Source organism: Gorilla gorilla, chromosome 21, assembly GCF_029281585.2.
Source record: "Gorilla gorilla gorilla isolate KB3781 chromosome 21, NHGRI_mGorGor1-v2.1_pri, whole genome shotgun sequence".
Lineage (NCBI taxonomy): Eukaryota > Metazoa > Chordata > Mammalia > Primates > Hominidae > Gorilla > Gorilla gorilla.
Genome location: NC_073245.2, coordinates 69,045,534 through 69,053,734, shown reverse-complemented (window position 1 = coordinate 69,053,734; position 8,201 = coordinate 69,045,534). Strand labels below are relative to the sequence as shown.

The 8,201-nt window shown below is 45.6% G+C and overlaps 1 non-coding gene across 1 annotated transcript; it reads left to right on the top strand.

The window, feature by feature from the left end:
- The first annotated feature begins 3,064 nt into the window (after positions 1–3,064).
- Positions 3,065–3,171, top strand: LOC115931809 (U6 spliceosomal RNA). The gene has a single exon (XR_004068255.2). It is a non-coding gene; the product is annotated as a U6 spliceosomal RNA (small nuclear RNA).
- The last annotated feature ends 5,030 nt before the right edge of the window (positions 3,172–8,201 follow it).

Here is an 8,201-nt window from a genome sequence, read left to right as displayed (position 1 = left end):
GAATCATCCTTCCTCCTTTGCTAACAAGGGTCAAAACTTCACCTGGGGATGCTCCCTCCCTTCCCACAGCCCAGGGCTCCAGGATGGGCCTGGGACACAGCCTGGCCAGTCCATGCAGAAAGTCCCCCTAGCTATTCCCATTGGTTCAGAAAGCGGGTCTGTTACCCAAACATGGCTGAGGGAGTCAGGCCCAGCATTTTTGTTCAAATGGATGAGGATGGAGCAGCTCGCTTTTGCCAGCTTGAACCTGGGAGCCGTGGGCCTGGAAACACTGTCACCTTCCTGTTCCCACAGGGAGCCTGGGAGTTAGAACCCCTGTGGAAGAGGCAGAGACATAAGAGAGGGCAGGGCTTGGCAATGTGATTTGAGATCCTGGATCAAGACATTCCTGAAACAAGTTCTACCGTTGGATTTTTTTAGACAAACTTTTTTTCTTGGCATAAGCCTTTTTGAGTTGGGTTTTCTGTTACTTAGGCCCAAAAACACCCTGGAGGAACCCTTGACTAGGAGCCAGGGAAGCAGACTCAATTGTATCTGGGGTCTAAATGACCCTGGGTGAGTCATTTCATCTCACATGACCCTGCCCCAAAGAGGCCTTCCCTGACCATTCTTTCAACAGCAGCTGCCATCCCTCCCTACCGCTCACTTCCTTGTCCAGCCCCATCATTGCCCAACATCACATTCTATATTCATGACCTTGTTTGCTAGTACTCTGCCTCCCTCACTGTGGTGTCCTCAGAACTCAGAATAAGGCTGGCATGCGGAGACCTTCTGTAAATATTTGTTGCAGGATCTTGCCTCGGTTTCTGCAGCTGTAAAATGGGAGAGCAGTGCTGCGTTGTCCTCAGTAGCCTGCCATCAGGGCTGCATTCACTTCCTCCTTTCATTGCTGCCACCCAGGCCTCCAGGAACGTGGCACAAGGTCTCACCCAAAGGCGCTGGAGTGCCTCCCAGAAAACTACCTTTCCCACAGAGTAGAAAGTTTTATGATTTTCCTCCATTTCTTCCTCTGCCTACACAATCTCATTGACTAGAAAGTGCCTCTTGATGTCTAACCCAATATTTCATGCTGCAACCAAAGTCTATTTATGTGCATCTTTTCTGAGTTCTGGAGTTCAGCAGCTGGAGTGTTGACTTCCAGACATTCCCAGCCAAGTAAGAACACAAAAGAACCAGTTTAAAGTGAGAAGAAATCCAGTGAGAAAATAAAAATTCCTTCACCTAGGAGATGCCCTCATTTCCTTCCCATGACCAGCTTCTGACTCGTCAGAAAGCTCTTTTCTTGTCTCCACACCTATGAACACAGCTCTTCCAGAGATGTGGGTACAAAAGATGAGAGTAAAATAAATAAACTATCTGTTTAATCATTCTTATTGTCAAAACAACGGCTGAGCCAAAATACCGAGGCTCTGATTCATCCCAACTGACGTCCCTTCTAGGGAGGAGGCAGGAGGCAGGGAAGTAAGAATTTGTAAACCCGTTTTCCAGATGAATTCAGAGGAGGCTGGGACGTTCCACAGGGCCAGCCCCACAGTAAGCAACAGAAGCGAACCACTTTCTCTCTGTGGTCGGGGATCTGTCTTCTCTTCATTTAAACAGGGCAGAATTCAGTGGCTCACGCCTGTAATCCCAGCACTTTGGGAGGCTGAGGCAGGTAGATCACTTGAGGTCAGGAGTTCGAGACCAGCCTGGCCAACATGGTGAAACCCTGTCTCTACTAAAAATACAAAAAATTAGCCGGGTGTCGTAGTGGTGCCTGTAATCTCAGCTACGCAGGAGCCTGAGGCAGGAGAATCACTTGAACCGGAAGGTGCAAGTTGCAGTGAGCCGAGATTGCACCACTGCGCTCCAGCCTGGGCGACAGAGCAAGATTCCATCTAAAAAATAAATAAATAAAAATAAAAATAGGCCGGTCGTTGTGGCTCACGCCTGTAATCCCAGCACTTTGGGAGGCTGAGGCGGCTGGATCACCTGAGGTCAAGAGTTCAAGACCAGCCTGGCCAACATGGTGAAACCCCGTCTCTACTAAAAATACAAAAATTAGCCAGGCGCAGTGGCAGACACCTGTAGTCCCGGCTACTCAAGAGGCTGAGGCAGGAGAATCGCTTGAACGTGGGAGGTGGAGGTTACAGTGAGCTGAGATTGCGCCACCACACTCCAGCTTGGGTGACAGAGGGAGACTCCATCTCAAAAATAATAATAACAATAAAAATAAAAATAAAAATAAATGGGGCAGAATTCAAAGGAGATACACAGTACCTAGGATGCAGGTTTTATCATTCATTCACTCACTCATTCATTCATTCAAGAAAATGAAAAGCCTCGACTGAGCACCTTCCCTGTGCCCCAAGCTGGCTGTCTTCCCAAGTCACCTTGCACCTTCCCCACCCCTCTGGGGGAGGAAAGTCAGGAATCATCCATCCATTGGCTGAGTCGGGAGGCTGAATGACATAATTGTTGAAAACATTGTTCCTAGTCTGTTCTTTGTCTTTTAATTTTATTTGTGGTGTTTCTTGACGTCCAGGAATTGTTAATGTTCATATAGTCAAATCTTTATGTCTTTCCTTTGAGGACTCTGGCCTGAGATACCTAGAAAGGACTCCATGGGGAGTGACGTTTAGAGCCATATTTAAGGCCATACGTCATGAGCAGTTAGGGGGTCCAAGGAGGCGATCCTGGCTCATTCGTTCATTTTACAAATGAAGAAACTGAGGCTCCATGGTGAGTAGGCAGCCCTGCCAGAGTCCAGGATTCTACCCAGGGCTCTTTCTGCACATAATGAGTTGCTCAGAGACCCTTATAAAAGTTAAGAAAAGACAGAGGGCTCTCCACCTCCCAGGCTGCATTGCCAAGTGACTGACACAGCTTCTGTGAAGCCAGAGGCCATCTCATTCACCCTATAAATTCCGTGTCATCTGCTTTGCTCTGAATATTCGTTCAACTGTCCCACTGTGGCTATGGGCCCTCAAACCCATTCCCCTGAAGGCCCTTCTAGGCTTATGAAGGCAGACACCACCAGGGAAAACATGAAGAGTCAACATAAGCATCCAAAATTCCAGGGACTGTGCTCGCTCCGGCAGCACATACACTAAAATTGGAACGATACAGAGAAGATTAGCGTGTCCCCTGCACAAGGATGACATGCAAATTTGTGAAACGTTCCATAACTTTTTTAATAATAAAAATAAATTCCTGGAACAGTGAACTCATGGAAGCAGAAGGTAGAATGGTGATTGCCAGAGGGTGGTCAAAGGATACAAATTTTCCATTAGAGAGGAGGAATAACTTCAAGCGATCTGTTGTACTGCGTGGAGACTATAGTTAATAACAAGTTTTTTTTTTTTTTTTTTTTTTTTTTGAGACAGTTTCCCTCTGCCACCCAGGCTGGAGTGCAACGGCGCGATCTCGGCTCACTGCAACCTCCACCTCCTGGGTTCAGGTGATTCTCCTGCCTTAGCATCCTGAGTAGCTGGGATTACAGGCATGTGCCACCACACCCGGCTAATTTTGTATTTTTAGTAGAGATGGGGTTTCACCATGTTGGTCAGGCTGCTCTCGAACTCCTGACCTCAGATGATCTGCCAGCCTTGGCATCCCAAAGTGCTGGGATTACAGGTGTAAGCCACCGTGCTCAGCCAACAAGATATTCTTGAAAATCAGTAAAAGAGTAGATTTTAAGTGTTCTCACCACAAAGAATAAGTATATGAAGTAATGCATTATGCTAATTAGCTTGAATTAGCCACACTACCAGGTATATACATTTCAAAACATTATGTTGTATACAATAAATAAATACAACTTGTATTCGTTATAATTAATTTTTTAAAACTCCTGGACATGAAAAACCATCACTAATACAATTAAAAGACATAAAACAATGAGGAAAAATATTTCCAACCTACATGACAAAAAGTATTTAGCCTCTTAAAATAGACAAAGCTCGTATAGAGTCATAAAAATGGCTAAAGAAAAATGACAGGCAAATCACAGAAATGGAAATAAAAGTGGGCAATGCATGCAGGAGAAATGTTTAGATTCATGAGGAATCAAGCAACGGAGGTGGAAATTGTAATTGTAATGACATCATTTCATATATCTTTCAGAGTTGCAATATTTGAAAAGAATGGTAACCCACGGTGTTAGCCAAATGGAGAAATGGTACCCTCACAACTGGAGGAAAGAAACAGATTCAACTGTTCTGAGTTTTGGAATACATATTAAAGTCCTTTAAAATGTGCATTTTTTTTTATTCCTAAGGAATTATTTAGAAACTACGTATAAGGAAATAAATGTATTTCCACATCATTTATATGGGAAATGTTGAAAGCAGCTTATAGGCTCAGCACTAAAGAACTGGTGAAATATTCTCCAGTACAGACTTTGCTGTAATGATATGAAGCCATGAAAGTGACTGATGCTTCATAAAAGATGATGACAACATGCAGTTAAAAAAAAAAAATGTTAATAGGCTGGGAGCTGTGGCTTACGCCTGTAATCACAGCACTTTGGGAGGCCAAGACGGGCAGATCGCTTGAGGTCAGGAGTTCGAGACCAGCCTGGCCAACATGGTGAAACCCCATCTCTACTGATAATACAAAAATTAGCCAGGAGTGGTGGCGCATGCCTGTAATCCCAGCTACTTGGGAGACTGAGACACTCGAGAATCACTTGAACCCGGGAGGTGGACGTTGCAGTAAGTCAGGATTGCACCACTGCACTCCCACCTGGGCAAGAGAGCAAGACTCCATCTAAAAAAAGATAAAATAAAATAAATCAGGTCACACATCAATATGTATACATCATTCCATTTCTGAAACACACACACATACATGAGTACAAGTACACAGTAAAAAATCTGGAGGAAATATTCACTAAATTGTTAACAGTGGTTTACTTTGGAGGTAGAATTATTTATGTTTTTTTCCTCTGCATTTTCATTGATGTATCCCAGGACTGGAGAAGATGAGGAGGGGCTGGGGAGACAGACTCACATTCTTGTTGGAAATGTTATTTGTCATAAACTTTCTAGGCAAATATGATGGCATTTATCAAAAGTCTTAATATGTGTGAATCATTTCACCAGTAATTTTACTTCTAGGAATTTACCCTAAGGAAATAATCAGAGATGTGTGCAAAGACTTATATACCAGGATATCCATTGTACAGTTATTTACAAGAGCAAAAAGTGGGAGCCAGCCTAAATATCCAACAATAGAGAATTGTTTAAATAACTGTCGGTTTGCTTTTACAATGAAGTGCGATGCAGTCATTTCAGGGGATGTTGCATATTAGATGTCATGACAAAACATTCTTGATATAAAGAAAAAAAGTTTAAAATGGCAATATGATAGGAATATTGTAAAATACTATACCCAATAAATTATGAATTCTTATGTACAAAAGGCTGAAAGGTAGATGTTTGCTGTGATAAGCACTGAGTGATAGGATTCTAGGTCATTTTTATTTTTTCTTTGTGTTTTCCTACACTTTGCAATTTCAGTACAAAAAAAAAAACAGCTTACTGCCACAATATGATCTTCTTTAAGAAAAAAAAATCTCAGGAACATATAAACAAAAAGAAACTCATCATTCATCCCTGTAAATCCTCACTTCCACGCCAGACTGTTGGTGATGACGATCGCGGAGCTACTTGGGGAGTCAAACGGCCGGGTTTAGGATTCAAATATGCCCCCTCTAGACATCCTCTCTCAGTGCCAGCCGGAATCGGCCCTCCCCTCACAGCTGCTCCCAGCCAATCCACAAGCTTCAGAGGGCTGAGAAGAAAACGGATCTGTTTCTATTTTATTTATTTATTTATTTTGAGATGGATTCTCGCTCTGTCACCCAGGCTGGAGTGCAGCGGCACGATGTAGGCTCACTACAACCTCCGTCCCCCGGGTTCAAGCAATTCCCCTGCTTCAGCCTCCCAAGTAGCTGGGATTACAGGCGCCTACCACCATACCCGGCTAATTTTTTGTATTTTTAGTAGAGATGGGGTTTCACCATGTAGGCCAGGCTGGTCTCGAATTCCTGACCTCAGGTGATCCACCCACCTCGGCCTCCCACAGTGCTGGGATTACAGGCGTGAGCCACCGCGCCTGGCCAAAAACTGACCTGTTTTTAATATTGGGGAAAGAATCCTGTCGAGTCCAGCTGGCCGTGCTCCCCACACTTGCTCAGTCATCTCTGTTGTGTAATGGTGAAGTATTCGCCGTATTCTCAGAAAGCTCATAGTCAGGACAGGAAAGAAGTTCCTAAATATGTGTTCCGGGGCTCACCCCCTTTTCTTGTGGGGAAAATCAACCCATTTGCTAAAGATAATTAAAGTCACAGAAAGCCTGGAACTGCATCCCTGGGATTTTTATCCCAGAGGCTCCGGGCTCACACAGCTAAGATTTTCAAACCTAACTACCTCTCACTGCTAATGAGGACCAGAATGGGAGCAGGTTGCAAATGGAGAAGCTCCCAAACAGGGCATGAAGTGAGTACCCAAGGCCATCCCCAGCCAAGGGGACCTGGAGGAGACACTGGGCGGGGACACAGGGTAGAGACCAGGGACGGGACAGGTGGGGTATCCACTAGAAGGAAGGAACGCTCCTTGGCAGCTGCCTTAAATACTGGACATGGGGAGAGAATTCTGGGCTCACCAGTGGGGTTTTAGAGGCCTTTCAAGACAGCTGCCGGGAGTGTTTGTGTCTCCTTCCTTCTATTCCTCCCTTCCTCTTTCCTTTCCCCCCTTCTTTCCCTCTTTCCTTCCCTCCTTCTCTTTCTTTCCTCCCTCTCTCCTCCTTGCCTTCTTCCTTCCTTTTCTTCCCTCCCTTTCTTTCTCCCTTCTTTTGTTCTTTCCTTCCTTTCTTCCTTCCTCCTTCCTTCCTCCCTCCTTCTTTCCCTCCCTCCCTCCTTCCTTCTCTCCCTCCTTCTTTCTTCCTTCTCCCTCCCTCCCTCTCTGCTGTCCCTCCTTTCTTCCTGCTCAGTAACTATCTACTGAGCACCCAGCACGTGTCAAGCTCCTGTCCAGCCCTGCACTTGCAGTGACAAGCAAACCCAGACAGACCCCTTTCCTCATGGATGTCTAGTCCAGCACACTGCTGCCCAATCAAAATATAATGTGAGCCCTGTAGGTCATTTGAAATCTTCTAGCAGACACAAATCAAACGATAAAAAGAAACAGGCACACCGAATTTTATCCTCCAGTTTAGTTAACCCACTATATCCAAATATTATCACTTTGACATGTAGTCAATATTTAAAAATGATTAATGAACTATCTTGTATTCTTTTTTTCAAACTAAGTCTTTGAAACCCAGTGCGTGTTCTGTACTCACAGCACGTCTCAGCTCAGTCCAGCCGCATTTCAAGTGCTCAGTAGCCACTGGGGTGTAAGGCAGAGATTCTCAACCTGGATCCCATAGTTTTAGTGTGGGCTGTGCTGTGCATTGTGGAGCATTCAGCGGCGACCCTGGACTCTTTCCTCCAGTTCCAGTAGCGTCCCCTCTCTCCAGATGCAACAGCCACAAATGTCTCCAGACACTGCCAAATGTCCCCTGTTGTTGCAAAGTTGTCCCCTGTTGATCTAGTGGCCACTGCACTGGACAGCACGAGTCCAGCAAGCCAGGGAAGATGCAGTTGAGCAATGGCATGCAAGGGTGAGTGCCAGGGAGGGGCCGCACTTCGAGGAAGAGTGATACCGGACTGGCAGCTGACCAGACTGGCACAGAGGAGGTTCCCAGAGGGCTAGGGTTTAAGCTGAGACCTTTCTCAAGTCCAGCAACCACATGTCCCACAGAAGGCTAAGCCAGGATCTGGTGGCCCCAAGAGATTACATCCTGGCTCTGAGCCTCGGTTCACATCCCACCATACACCAGGGCTGCTGGGAGGCTCAAAGGCAATTTGGGATGTAAATATTACTAGTGCAGAATGAAAGTGTGCTTCAAACAAGACATATTTGCACTGCTGTTCTTCACTCCCTCTTCCATCAAAGCTCCGGGACCTCATTCAAAAGAGGGCCAGGGTTGGCTGGGCACAGTGCTCATGCCTGTGATCCCAGCACTTTGGGAGGCCCAGGTGGGTGGATCACTTGAGGTCAGGAGTTTGAGACCAGCCTGGCCAACATAGCAAACCCCTGTTTCTACTAAAAATACAAAAATTAGCTGGGCGTGGGGGCGCACACCTGTAATCCCAGCTACTCAGGAGGCTGAGG